Below are 15,014 nucleotides of genomic sequence, written 5' to 3' on the forward strand. Positions count from 1 at the left end.
CAGGCGTTTCTGATGTGGTTGAACATGTTTACGTGGCCTGTTGTCAGTTGCTGGTACACCTTATCTTTTAAATATCCAAACGGAAAGAAATGCGATGAAGTCAAATCTGCCGATCTAGTGGGCCAATAAGCAGGGCCACCTCCGCCGATCCACTGACAGTGTAAACTTGGTCTAATACCTCCCGTGTTTCAGTTGTATAATGTGCTGGGCAACCGTCATGTTAAGCCACATTCGTTCTCGGAAGACCAGACCAACATCCAGCAGTAGTACCAGTAGTTCCTGTTCCAAAAACGTTCTATATTTGCGTCCACTCAACGTGCTGTCGGTAAAACATGGACCAGTGAGTTTGTTCTCCATGGAGCCACACCACATGTTAACTGACAAAGGACGTTTATGGTCAACCTGCCGTAACCAGTGGGGATTGTCTTCACTCCAGTAACGCATATTATACAGGTTATCACTACCATCGGTTTTAATGTAGACATATAGGAAAATAGTACTCACAAAACACTTCCCAGTTATGGAAATCACTGTCATGAATTCTTGATGCAGTGGCACGTGGTATAGATGGTAATTATGATGATACAGTATTGCGATAATAGTACTTAAGGACATGCTGGGATCATGGTGTAATTGCCAGCAGCTTATCCATGGGTTGCGGTGCCCTGCCACTAACTAGTACAGCTGTTTCTTTAACTTCTGCTCTAATACGTTTGCTTCATTTCCTTTGCCGGTCTGTACGCTGCCATCAGACATAAAGGCATCCACAGCTTTGTAAAAGACCGAACGAGTGCAAGATTTCTCTGGAAAACCTTTAATATACAAGGCAACAGCCTCAGCCTTGATCTCAGGATCATTTCAATTTTTCCGTCTGTGGTTGCAACATTCATTGTCCACTTGCACATCTGTTCTCCAAACTATAGGTATGTGTACAGGTAATAAACACTGCACTAGTATTGTAATGTTTAGTGCCACTATTGGTTCTAAATGTGCATGACACTTGAGCTTCAGTCGCAGTGTACTGCCTGTTATGATACGTCCTAGTTCGCTATATGGCTATGGTGGCACGTCAAGTAGTCGCTTCTTCCATGTGTTAGAGGAATACAACGTTGCAGATGGGGTTTACAATTGGAAGTTACGAGATACTGGCCTGTCCTACCTTCATACAATGGACGTGGGGACCAATGTGTCAATGGCTACTGAAGGACCATTGACTAGCATTTCTGCACCCATTTCTATTCCTCTTATCACAACATATTATACAGCGAAATGAAGAAAATGCTTCAAACAAAACTATGTGGATTTTGCTGTAGAATCGTGATCTGCAATAACAAGTGGGGTTTGCCATTGAAGATTTAGAAAGTGCCACTATACCAGCCATAATGGGGTGGCAGGTGAGTGTGTTAATTTGCACTGCACATACCTTGTGCACAAAAATGCATTGACACATGTGCGTCAAAGTCTGATCTGTTGAACATGCACCTCTCTGTGAGTGGTACCATTACGATGCATGGTGGAGAGGAATGTGGCCCCAATTCTGCAGGTCTTAATCGGTGAGGTAGCTGACAGTGAGGCCCCACATCTGTAGGCCTTGCATGTCCAATGGAGATTCCCATGCGACTGGATTTGGGGCCTGACAGTAGTGCCGCTGGAGAAAAGCCGTAGTACTCAGACGTTGGTGACTTGCATGCATGAGCATTGACACATATTATGTTTGTGTACATTTCGAATCTTAGAATGTGACAAAAAGAACTTTCCTTTCGTATTATTGTTTCATTATTCACACACACACACACACACACACACACACACACACACACACACACACAAGTTACAGTCGCTCTCAGAGAATAGTGTGAGAATGATAGAGTGCTAATCCCATCTATATGGATGAAGTATTTGTCATCATGGTGCAAGATGCCAAACTTCAGTTGCAGTGAATTATAAACCTCATGCCCTCACAACCGACAGATTACTTGATATATCATGTGCAGAGTCTCATCTGCACAACTGCCCAGATACTCCTTGCGGTGCTCAATTATGAGAGCCTATGGGGCTACAAAAGGCACTGGCTTTGATGGCACCTACGTCTATGTAGTATGCATATATTTTGAAGCTGACTTCCACAAACTCCAGAATTTGTGAGCCACTCGCCTTGTCTTTCATGAGGTTGAAGACCTTGTTTTAAGGTGTTGCGCCATAAGGATTGTCAGCCACATATGCAGACATGTAGGATTCCTTGGGATTATACGTAATTACTTCATATGAGGTGCAGCTTTTCACTCAGTAGCTGAAACTGTTTGTATCCAAATAAAGTAACCTAGGGTCAAAGAAATTTCATGTCGTTACTCTTAGTGGAATCAATACATGTGGAGACTGGAGGTGTCCACAATACACATACCCATAAAAACGGGCATAATGAACTGCACTGAAACGTTAGGCATCTTCAGAGTGACTACTCCTTCATTGAAGATTCTGGCTCACTTAATTCTGTCTTTCCAGAGGTGTGCTGCTGCTCACTCATTTCATAGGCATGTGGGTCAATGCCTTCTTGATGACATTTCGTGGTGCTGCGCTGGATGGTGTGCAGACGATGCTTTAGGACTGCACAGTTTACATTCAAGTACAGAATGTACCTCAAATCGTCAGATGGCCTGCACCCCTCCTCAGACATTGGCGTTCTGTGCATGCACTGGTAAAGCCGCCATGGATACCAGAAGTGAAATAAAGCAACATATCAACATCAGTCAACAACTCTACGTTGATACATATCTTTCTTAACATTGTGTTCCACGTAAACCCTGTCGCAATGCGATTCAAGATGAGTCCAAAATGTATGTGTCCAAGCATGCTCTCTGGAACTTCTTATTAATGTCTGTGAGGAGACTGTCTGTCTCCATTTACAGATATCCTCCTATATTAAAAATGCCAAACTCTTGACAAACATTCAATGTTAACCTACATTCCTTATCCATTATAACAATGCCTGTGAGTTTGTTAGTAAGTGCATTCATATCAGGCAATGTGATTTCACAGAGTTTCTCTATCATATCTGTGTATTCTTAAGGAAAGACTGCTTCTTCATTACACATCATTGAAATATGTGGCTCTGGTGATATGCATATCGTCCAGATGCATTGTCTCAGAAATTTTCTGAAGGGATGCAAGCATAAATCCAGGATCCAGAGTGTTATTTTCATGTTATTTCTTTGAAGAATGAAATGCAGTTTTCTATATTGTCAAGTATGAGAATGACCTCATGTTCTACAGCCAAAATCACCCATGTGCTAAATAAGAAAGTGAGCATCACACCCACTCAAATAATAAAAGCAGAGTGGTATGTGTTGTTGCAGTTTGTACTTCAAGTTGCTTGTATTGTGGATGAAGGTACTCAAATATATGTCATTCCTTACACATTTTAGATGATGTATTTGCACACACCTTCAGCTACAAATTACACTGCTGAGCTATCACTGTAGGAGACCACTTTAATGGCCCATTTCTTTTCAAATTCTGGGCAAAAATTTCTCTTTCTGTGCCAAGTAGTCTTCAAAAATGTATATGTGAACCCCGGGAATGGATTCTATAGTGCTGCAGCATTATGGCAATGGTAGTGGGGGCGCACAGGTAGGAAGCAAGCAGCTTTTGAATGCAAGAGGGAATTCAAAGTCCATCAAAAGGTGTCACCATCAAAATTAGATGCAACAATATGTATGGAGAGGTGGAATGAGCAATAGTGGGTGTGATGAGGTGAAGGAAGTAAAAGTTTTACAATAGATAGATGGGTGCCTGTGCCAGAAGCCAATGGGGACTTAATGGGTCAGAGGCAATGTTATAGATTGTGTGGGGGACGTGGAATAATGATATAAGAGGCAATTGGGTTTAAGCAGGGTGCGGAATTACTGCCTCATGTGACTGAGGACTACAGCGCGATCCTTGGGTTAGACTTTTTACATCAACATGTGCCATAATTGAACTTCAGTGAGGTGTGGTATAATTTAATGGGAAGACGTTCCAGTTAGAGAAGCCATCGTCAATGCAGGTTGTCACGAGGTGCATCTGTCATAGTAGGTAATCCAGTTAAATAGCACAGAAATACATTAAATCTTTATTTGCATGACTTTGTGTGAAGTGGCTCTGGGAAGACTTTTTGGGTGCATGTGGAGCCAGTCATACTGGTCGATATGTTATGAATAATAAAACTGCTTGAAGGGGATTATATATGAGATTCAGTGAGCTGTTTGTTTAAAAGGAGTATCATACATATGGGGGAGAAAAATGACTGTAAATTAGTATCCAACAATATTGAGTATTTTCATGCTAAAGAAGTACAGTTGACAATGAAGACGTCGACAGTGAGACTGGGCATTTCAAGATGAGGAAGGTTGATGTGCAGAAGGTGTGAGGCGTAAACAGTCACAAGACCCCACGGAGACTGCTTTATGTTACGTCATGGTGCATCTAATGGGAGTGGGGACAACACAGATCAAGGAGCTGTTGGTGGCATTTGAGGATTTCTTTATCTCATGGGGTTCATTGACAGAGATGACCATTACATAACACTGAATTACGACTAGAAATGAAGCATCGGTGTACTACAAAGCATAAAGAATACCTTGGTATTAACAAATGATTATGGAGGAGTTTATTAACTAGCAGTTCATTGATGTGATAACAGAATAGACACATGGTCCATGAGGTGCAGGAACTGAGAGTGTGTAAAAAGACTGTGGACAGTTCCAAGAAATATGGATTTTCCTATGATTACTGCCATCTACATCTACATCTACATTTATACTCCGCAAGCCATCCAACGGTGTGTGGCGGAGGGCACTTTACGTGCCACTTTCATTACCTCCATTTCCTGTTCCAGTCGCGTATGGTTCGCGGGAAGAACGACTGTCTGAAAGCCTCCGTGCGCGCTCTAATCTCTCTAATTTTACATTCGTGATCTCCTCGGGAGGTATAAGTAGGAGGAAGCAATATATTCGATACCTCATCCAGAAACGCACCCTCTCGAAACCTGGCGAGCAAGCTACACCGCGATGCAGAGCGCCTCTCTTTCAGAGTCCGCCACTTGAGTTTATTAAACATCTCCGTAACGCTATCACGGTTACCAAATAACCCTGTGACGAAACGCGCCGCTCTTCTTTGGATCTTCTCTATCTCCTCCGTCAACCCGATCTGGTACGGATCCCACACTGATGAGCAATACTCAAGTATAGGTCGAACGAGTGTTTTGTAAGCCACCTCCTTTGTTGATGGACTACACTTTCTAAGCACTCTCCCAATGAATCTCAACCTGGTACCCGCCTTACCAACAATTAATTTTATATGATCATTCCACTTCAAATCGTTCCGCACGCATACTCCCAGATATTTTACAGAAGTAACTGCTACCAGTGTTTGTTCCGCTATCATATAATCATGCAATAAAGGATCCTTCTTTCTATGTATTCCCAATACATTACATTTGTCTATGTTAAGGGACAGTTGCCACTCCCTGCACCAAGTGCCTATCCGCTGCAGATCTTCCTGCATTTCGCTACAATTTTCTAATGCTGCAACTTCTCTGTATACTACAGCATCATCCGCGAAAAGCCGCATGGAACTTCCGACACTATCTACTAGGTCATTTATATATACTGTGAAAAGCAATAGTGCCATAACACTCCCCTGTGGCACGCCAGAGGTTACTTTAACGTCTGTAGACGTCTCTCCATTGATAACAACATGCTGTGTTCTGTTTGCGAAAAACTCTTCAATCCAGCCACACAGCTGGTCTGATATTCCGTAGGCTCTCACTTTGTTTATCAGGCGACAGTGCGGAACTGTATCGAACGCCTTCCGGAAGTCAAGAAAAATAGCATCTACCTGGGAGCCTGTATCTAATATTTTCTGGGTCTCATGAACAAATAAAGCGAGTTGGGTCTCACACGATCGCTGTTTCCGGAATCCATGTTGATTCCTACATAGTAGATTCTGGGTTTCCAAAAACGACATGATACTCGAGCAAAAAACATGTTCTAAAATTCTACAACAGATCGACGTCAGAGATATAGGTCTATAGTTTTGCGCATCTGCTCGACGACCCTTCTTCAAGACTGGGACTACCTGTGCTCTTTTCCAATCATTTGGAACCCTCCGTTCCTCTAGAGACTTGCGGTACACGGCTGTTAGAAGGGGGGCAAGTTCTTTCGCGTACTCTGTGTAGAATCGAATTGGTATCCCGTCAGGTACAGTGGACTTTCCTCTGTTGAGTGATTCCAGTTGCTTTTCTATTCCTTGGACACTTATTTCGATGTCAGCCATTTTTTCGTTTGTGCGAGGATTTAGAGAAGGAACTGCAGTGCGGTCTTCCTCTGTGAAACAGCTTTGGAAAAATGTGTTTAGTATTTCAGCTTTACGCGTGTCATCCTCTGTTTCAATGCCATCATCATCCCGGAGTGTCTGGATTTGCTGTTTCGAGCCACTTACTGATTTAACGTAAGACCAGAACGTCCTAGGATTTTCTGTCAAGTCGGTGCATAGAATTTTACTTTCGAAAGATTTACTTTCGAAGATTTACCATCTTGAAAATAGAATTATAGTAGGTGCCTACCCCATACCCAACACGAGTGAGACCAGTGATAACTTGGGACAGTGCTGGTATTTCCTTCCCATGGATTTAAGAAGTGGATACCATCAGTTGGATGACGCTCTGAAGGACCGATTCAAGATAGGTTTCCCGTTACTCTGCGGCCACTACCAGTATAAGAGGATGTCATTCGGGCTGAACAATGCTCCTACGACATTTCAGCAGTTGCTGGATGGAGAGTTGAAGAGATTGAAGTCTTGCCAGTATCTAATTTTCAAGGGGGATGTAACTATGTTGTCAATGGATATAACATAGAAACATTTGAGTGAAGAATTTAAGAGGTTGTAAAGAGAAGTACCATTTTGCTTGGCGAAAGTAAGTTACTTATGACCCATGACTAGCAAAGATTGGGTGTAAACGGATTCAAAACTAAGCAGTGCAGGTAGTGCAAGATTTTACAATCCCAAAGATGAGTAATGAACTACAATAATTCTAGGAGCTCTGTAACTATTACAAGTAGTTCCTGAAGGGATCTGCTGATATACCATGACCAATCAAGCAACTATTGAAAACAGTGTCAGATTTTTTGTGGACGGAAGAATGTCACGGGGTGTTTGAAGAGCTAAATAGAGCTTTGATGTCAAGTCCAGAGTTGGTTTTCCAGGATTACCAGAGTGAGCTTATATTGTGCTGTGAGGCACCTAATCGTCTCTCTGGTTTGTTCTGAGTCAGGAAATCATTTGTGGGGACCACCCTATTGCTTTTGCGTCAAGACAACTAAACAGGGCCAACAGAAGCTACTCAATCACACAGGAGAAACGCATAGCCTCATATATGGGGTGACATATTTTTGATATTACCTCTGTAGGAATACGTTTAAAGAAGTTGACCGATCACATTGCTCAGAAACGGTTTTTATCGGTAAAAGGCCTTTCTGGATGACTAATGACATGGGCATTAACACTTTGTGAGTTTGACTGTAATGTGTTTCACAATCTAGGAAGGAATCATAGAAATGCAGACACATTAAGTGGGAAGATTGCAGTAGTACAAATTCTGGGCCACAGCCTTGCAGAATAGCAAGCAGCACTGAACACTGACAGTGAAACAGTAAAGGATGCAACTGTAGTTCATGTGTGTTGGTCTTATGTGCAAGGCCAGAAGTTCTGAGGCATGAGTCACTGTACTGGCTAAGCCGAATACAGAAACTGTAAACCAAGCAAACGGTCATGTGCTGTCTGGTCATGGAGAATGCACAGCAATGAACTAAGTGGAAGTATGGAAATACTGGTAGAAAGGAAGAAGAGGAGATGTGGAACTCTATGCGCAGAATTTGTGCAATGTGTACAATGAGCAGGCGTGAGTCATAAGCGATTACTGTCACAGAGACTGCCAGAAGCTTCAAAACCATTTAATATGATTGGGGTGGATGTGTTAGTAATACTTGACTGAACTCCATTGGGAAATCGTTTGGTTTTGGGGCTGACTGATCATTTAAGTCGGTATGCCTAGAGGATACCAATGTCAAACCAGCAACTGCTAAGGTGTCATAGGTGATGCTGCAACAGATGGTTACAGGCGTTTTGAGTACAAAAACGATAATTACGGACCAAGAGACAAATTTTATGTCAGACTTGATAAAGGAATTAGGATTATGTGTGAGAAAATTAAGAACTAGTACACCACACCCTTAGTGAGATGAAAGGATAGAATAGTTTCATCAGCCGATTTGGAGAATGCTGAGTTACTATGTGAACTCTCACTGCAGTGACTGGCACATGACTTTTTTGTTTTTAGTATTTGCATACAGTTCAAAGTTCCATACTACTACGAGGTTATCGCTTATGATGTGGTTTATTTTAGAAAAATACCATTACCGTTTGATACAATTAGGAGAAAAAGAGGCAAGGACTGGGAGTTTTTCTGTGATGTCGTGACAACAGTGAATGATTTATGCAAGTTAGCACAGTGGATGAAACCAAGGCACTTGAGAGACAACAGGAGGCCGTCAAATGCACATGAAGCTTATCACACTATAGAGTGAGGTAGTTGGTAATGTCTAGTCCTGAAAGAATATAAGATGATGGAAAGCCATGGAGTAAGCAGTGAATGTTTTCAAATTGTGAAGGGCATATGTTTTCACAGAATGCGAGAAGCGTAAAGACACATGGTGCTGCAACTTGTAAAGAAACCAACTGACTGGTAAGTGGGGTAGATGTAAGGAACTAAATAGAACAAGCAGGCATGCAGGCACGTAGCATAGAAGGTTGAAAACAAATGCAAACTGTGAACTATGAAAATTGTACCACTAGATGTATTGTAAGGGGAGTTTGTGTAGGATATTTTATTCACATTGGATGATTGATCCTAAGCCAGACCAGAGAGACCAAGTCTTCTCCACAGAGGGATCTTATACAGTGCCACTACCAGGTATTAGCTGCCAGTGGCCAGTGGATGCTGTTTGTCAACATCTGTGATAAGATATAAAGCTTGTAAAATTATTGCTAGTCTCACTTGGTGTAACTTGCCAACACAACGATAATACTTGGCGCTGACTAGGCGATATGTCCATTATTACGGTTTTGGTGGTGTTAATGAGTATGCAAACAGGAACAGCACATTATCACAACAAGTATGCTGCCGTCTGGTATAAATAACTGCTGGTTTTGTAGCAGATGCATTCACAGTCCAACAGTACCACCAGGAAGCAGGGGCTAGCCCAGATGTGTTCACGGAGCTGCCACCCACAGCCACGCATCCAAAGTCCCCTTGGGATACCTTCCTCTTGCATTAAGTCTATCCACTAGACTTAGTGCCACAGGGCAGATGACCTGCCAATCTACACCCACAGCAGACAGACTCATGCCAAGAGAGAGTGAGTCACACGCCCCGGAACAGCAGCCACCTACCAACGAAGCGGAGGGTGGGCGGGGTTCCACGTGCCACTCACCTTGGCCAGCTGGATGCAGTCATTCACTGAAGAGGGCTACCTCTGTAATATTCCAGTATGCGCTGTTGACGTTGGTGCTGTGGCCCAAGCAACACAGTTGTGGGTCCAGTGCCGAGACCAGATGTTAGCAAAGCAGGGCACCAACTTGTGATGCAGCCTGCTGGACGGATGTTAGCAATCGGTTGACAATAAACTAGTCCATTCATGTAGGGCAGGGGCACTAACACCTCCACAATACGTTGCAGAGCTAATGTCTAAGTAGGAAACCAGGTGTTAATTTTGACAACCACTCCTTCCTGGGCGTCATCAGCAGGCCGTCAAGTCCCACCCTTCAGGAACTTCGCCTCCAGACAAAGTAGCGGCCCCACGCTACTCCTGGGTTCACCTATAATTCTGTACACTCATTCTGTACTTGGATTTCTGAACTTCCACTGGACTCGCATTCGTGAGGACGACGGTTCAATCCCGCGTCTGGCCATCCTGATTTAGGTTTTCCGTGATTTCCCTCAATCGCTCCAGGCAAATGCCGGGATGGTTCCTTTCAAAGGGCATGGCCGTCTTCCTTCCCCTTCCTTCCCAAGTCCGATGAGACCGATGACCTCGCTGTCTGGTCTTCCCCAAAACAACCCAACCCATTTATGAACTTCAAAGTCAAGAAGTCATTAGGAACTTTTCAGTTCTCAGCTCTTCTGAGTCAATTGACTTAACCGTTTATCCACATATAGATTGACAGAAAATACCGCAACACCAAAAATAAATAAGATAGGTCGATAAATTTTGAGTATATATTTGTTTAGGTAATATATTTAAGTAATATTGCAGTATCACACTTTATTAGAAGCGCGAGATAAGCCAATGCAAATGTGAACAGCTGGTACGTTAATAACCGATTATAAGTGCCAAACTGCTGAATACAAACGACCAAACGTACGTGCATTGTGTTGTACAGGTGCTGGAAGTCAGTTTGCGGCATGGAGTTCCATGTCTGCAACCCTTCGTCAGTCAATAGAAGGACGATTAATGCTCTCATAGCGTGTAGGCTGGGATGATGGTTTGAATGCTTATGAACATAACGATCGGTATGCGTATCTTTTCTGTAGACTTTGTGACCCAGAGTCCCATCTGCTCGTTTAATTACTGAGACCATCACACACTGCTGATGGAGTTAGGATGGAAACAGCCAGGATACTGCATAAAGCTAAGCCACCTAGCAGTAATCTGTCTCAAGGAGAAAAGAAAGCAATACGGGAGATCGTTATCTTCATAAGCATTCAAACCATCATCCCAGGCAGAAGAGAGGTATTATCAAGACATTGGTGGACAGGGCTAATAAAATCTGTGAGCCAGCTTATTTGCAAGAGGAACTAAACCACTTGCGAACCGCTTTCCAGAAAAATGGGTACGCTGGCAAGGAGATAGATAGAGCACTCCATCCCAGAAGAAAAATGTCCGAAAACGTGCAACAACAACAACCATCGGTGGGGAAAGTTTTTCTTCCATTCATCCACAATGTTACGGACCGTATCGGGAAAGTGCTGGCCAAGTTCAGAGTTTAAACAATCTTCAGACCCACCAAGAAGATTAGTGAATGCTTAAGATCGGCGAAAGATGCACGACACCCTCTAGCTACTCCTGGTGTCTATAAGATTCCGTGTAGTTGTGGGAAGGTTTACATTGGAACCACAAAAAGAAGTATCAATACTCACCTAACTGAACATAAAAGGAACTGTCGACTGGGACACACGGACAAATCGGCTGTAGCGGAACATGTTTTTGAAACGGGTGACCATGAAATAAAATTTAGTGAGACGAGCGTGCTAGCTAAGACATCGCATTATTATGCACGTATGTATAGAGAGGCTGTAGAGATTTTTAAACACCACAATAATTTTAACAGGAAAGAAGAAGGCTTGAAGCTAGATAAGATATGGCGATCGACTCTGTACCAAAGATGTGACAATCGATTACCTTCGATCGAGAGTAATGACGCCAGCCAGAGATAGTTTTACTGTTGACAACACGTGACGAGTGGTGGCGCCCTCTACGCGCTCTATATAAACAGGACCTCCACGGCCTAGCAGCCAGTCGTAGACTCACCTCAGATGATGTTGCCCGCAGGTGGCAACGAAACGTCAGGGAGAAGTATTTCTACTATTGGACCACGGCCTCTTAGCCCGGAAGTTTTAATTACTGATTAATGCTCTGTTTGTGGATGACGCCGGAGTTGTCGTACGATGATGTCCCTCATGTGTTCGACTAGAGACCGATCTGGTAGTCGAACAGGCAAAGACAATACGTCAACACTCTGTAGAGCGTGTTGGATTACGACAGCGGCGTGTGGGCGAGCGTTATCCCGTTGTAAAACGTCCTTTGGAATGCTTTTCATGAATGGCAGGGCGACAGGTCGAATCAGTAGACTGACGTACAATTTTGCAATCAGGGTGCATGGATAACCACGAGAGTGCTCCTTATGTCATACGGAAGTGCGTCGCTGACCATAAATGCAGGTGCAGGACCCGCGTGTCTAGCATGCAGACAGGTTAGTTGCAGGACCTCAGCTGACCTTGAAACCAACACAAGGCCACAGAAGCACTGAGGCAGTACCAGCTTTCATCAGAAAATACAACAGAGCTCCACCCCGCCCTCCAACGAGCCCTCGTTTGACCCCACTGAAGTTGCAAATGGTGGTGATTTGGGGTCAGTGGAATGCACACTACAGGACGTCTCGTTCGGAGCTATCCATGAAGTAACCGACTTCTAACAGTTCGTTGTGTCACTGTGATGTCAAATGCTGCTCAGATTGCTGCAGCAGATGCGATACTGTGCGCCAGAGCCACACGCTGAGCACAATTGACTTCCCTCTAGGTAGTGCTACATGTCCATCCATAGTCGGTTCTTCTTGTGGCCGTAAATTCTGTAAACCATCGGTGCTACCAGTCATGTACATTGGTTACATTCCTGTCAAGTCTTTCTGTAATATCGCAGAAGGAACATTCAGCCTCTCGTAATCCTCTTAAGCGACTTCGTTCAAACTCAGTGAGATGTTGATCATGACGCCTTTGTCTTCTTGAAGGCATTCTAGACTCACATCCACTCACCACGTCCAACCTCAAAGGTAACTAACGCTCACGGCCGTAACAGCGTGTATTTAAAACAAACTGCTTTCCTTCTCACAGTGGCGAATCTAAGGCCACTCTTATGCGACTAGTGCGAAATCTAAATAGAGATCATCTTTCAAGTGTACTAACACGTCTGCCAACTTTCGTTTATGTCGCACACCTCCTTCCTTGTGTTGCGATATGTTTTAGTCACTGTATGTACGCAACTAAAACGGTGAAGTGTTGCGGCAGCGTAACTGATACAATAGATTAAGTGTTTCTTTCACGCGTTAAGAGAAAATAATCATTATTACACAACTAGTTTTTGTCTGAAGTCGATCGACATCAGGTTACATAATGGCGTCCGACACACTTAAGTGACTTCTGATTTAATGGTATTCGTAGTAAGACTCGTAATGTTGACCTGCTCGTATAGCTCAATATACAGCTTGCTGGCTATGGAGACAGGGAGATAATGCAGACCGGATTGAATCCGCTCTGCGGATTAACGATTGTTGGCCTGGTACAACGGTTACAATGAGTGTGATTTTTAGACATTTTCTGACACTCGTTTAAACAAATTGTGAACTAGCTCCTAATATCCACCTCGGAAAATACAATACACAACAGTCAAAATACGGTAACGCACAGACCAACGTTTAAACTGTTCTCATGGAGATGGGACACGCCACTTATCTCTGTGAACTACTGTCGTGACGAGAAGCGCATACGTCAATAAAGAAAAAAATTAAATTACCAAATGATGGGAAACAGCGTATCCCGAATGCCATTGTAACCGCTAGGAAAGGGAGAAGAATTCCTTCCGTTCAGAAGAACTGTATGTGTCTTGTCTAATTGCGACTCCAATCATAGTTCCCCTTTCATTTTTAAATACGTACCTTTACGCTGAAACGGAACAATAAACAATTTTCTGTGTAATGGATTTGTCGGGAGCTGGCGAATTTCCGTCCTCCCAGGCTCAGCACTGATGCACAAAGAGCGCGGCGAAAGATAATGCCCCACTAAACAGTCTATTAACACATCAGTTATTAAATGGCCTTAAAACGGAAGTGCCGCATTAATGGGTACTTTGGGAAGTATTACGCGTCCGGTGCAAAGGCTAATAGAAGCACGTAATTAATGCACCGGCAGTCTTGACTATGTGTGGCTAATTGTCGCTCCTGCCATCGCTGCGAAGCCAGCCCTCTTCAGGAGCCACGAGAAAATGAAATTCGTGCTGAGAATAACTCGCGGCTTTTATCCTTATGAATCTTTTCTTCTACGAAACATCGGACTGCATTTTCGTCTTAATTAAAACATTTTCCACTACCACAGACTGCAGGCGGAATGGCTACAGATGAAGCTCAGCCTACACTGCAAGTAACATCACACACTGTCCTACAGCTAGGACAACATGTAAATGTAGTCACCGAAGCTTTTCCACGAGTGGATTGTAACGACGCCATAAACGATGGAAGCATCAAGCGATTAAAACTGCCATGTGTTACTGTTGCTCTGCAACTTGTTTGTTTTCGGTAAAGGACTTCTAGCTGTTCGCCAAGTGCAACATTCAGCACCGGAATTCGGGCTTACAGTCCATCACCAGTGGCATCTAATGGAGAGGATAAACAAATACTATACATATAGCTGTTCAAAAAATGTCCAAATGTGTGTGAAATCTTATGGGATTACACACTTCGTAACCTAAATTACCCTAAGGACAAACACACACACACCCATGCCCGAGGGAGGACTCGAACCTCCGCTGGGACCAGCCCCACAGTCCATGACTGCAGCGCCTCAGACCGCTTTTTTTGCGCCTAGAACCGCTTTTTTTAGACGATACATTTTTTTTTTTTTTTTTTTTTTTTTTTTTTTTTTTTTTTGAGATGGAGCAGGTAGTGGGCTGGCGGAGGCAAGGTGGGCAGCGGTCGCGACCCGAGGCCTGTCCACGATGTCTCCTCCCTCCCATCCCTGGGGATGTGATGTGGTACAAAGGTACAAAGATGCAGTTGGTATATTATTGTGATTTTTTTAATTTTATTTATTCATTTATTTTAATTTAAAATTTTTTTTCATTTTTTAAATTTTTTTTATTGTTTTTAACAGTAAGGAACTGGAAACTAGTAAGTGCACTCGTTGCGTCGAGTTGGGGACGCAAATAACTAAAACCATGCTAATAGTTGTAGAAAAAGGCATAAAGAAAGAGAGCAAAGTGCGGGGCGAAGGAAACCATGAAACAAAACTGAAGGGTGGAATCCATACCACCATTAACCAGTGCTACATCTTGCACCGGATGGGAAAACTAAAACTGCGAAGACCTTTTCGCACCGGGGACAAAAAGAGGAAATGGGGCAAATACTGCTACAGAGTGTGAGGGTTCACAACG

This window comes from Schistocerca nitens, chromosome 7 (genome assembly GCF_023898315.1).
Source record: "Schistocerca nitens isolate TAMUIC-IGC-003100 chromosome 7, iqSchNite1.1, whole genome shotgun sequence".
Lineage (NCBI taxonomy): Eukaryota > Metazoa > Arthropoda > Insecta > Orthoptera > Acrididae > Schistocerca > Schistocerca nitens.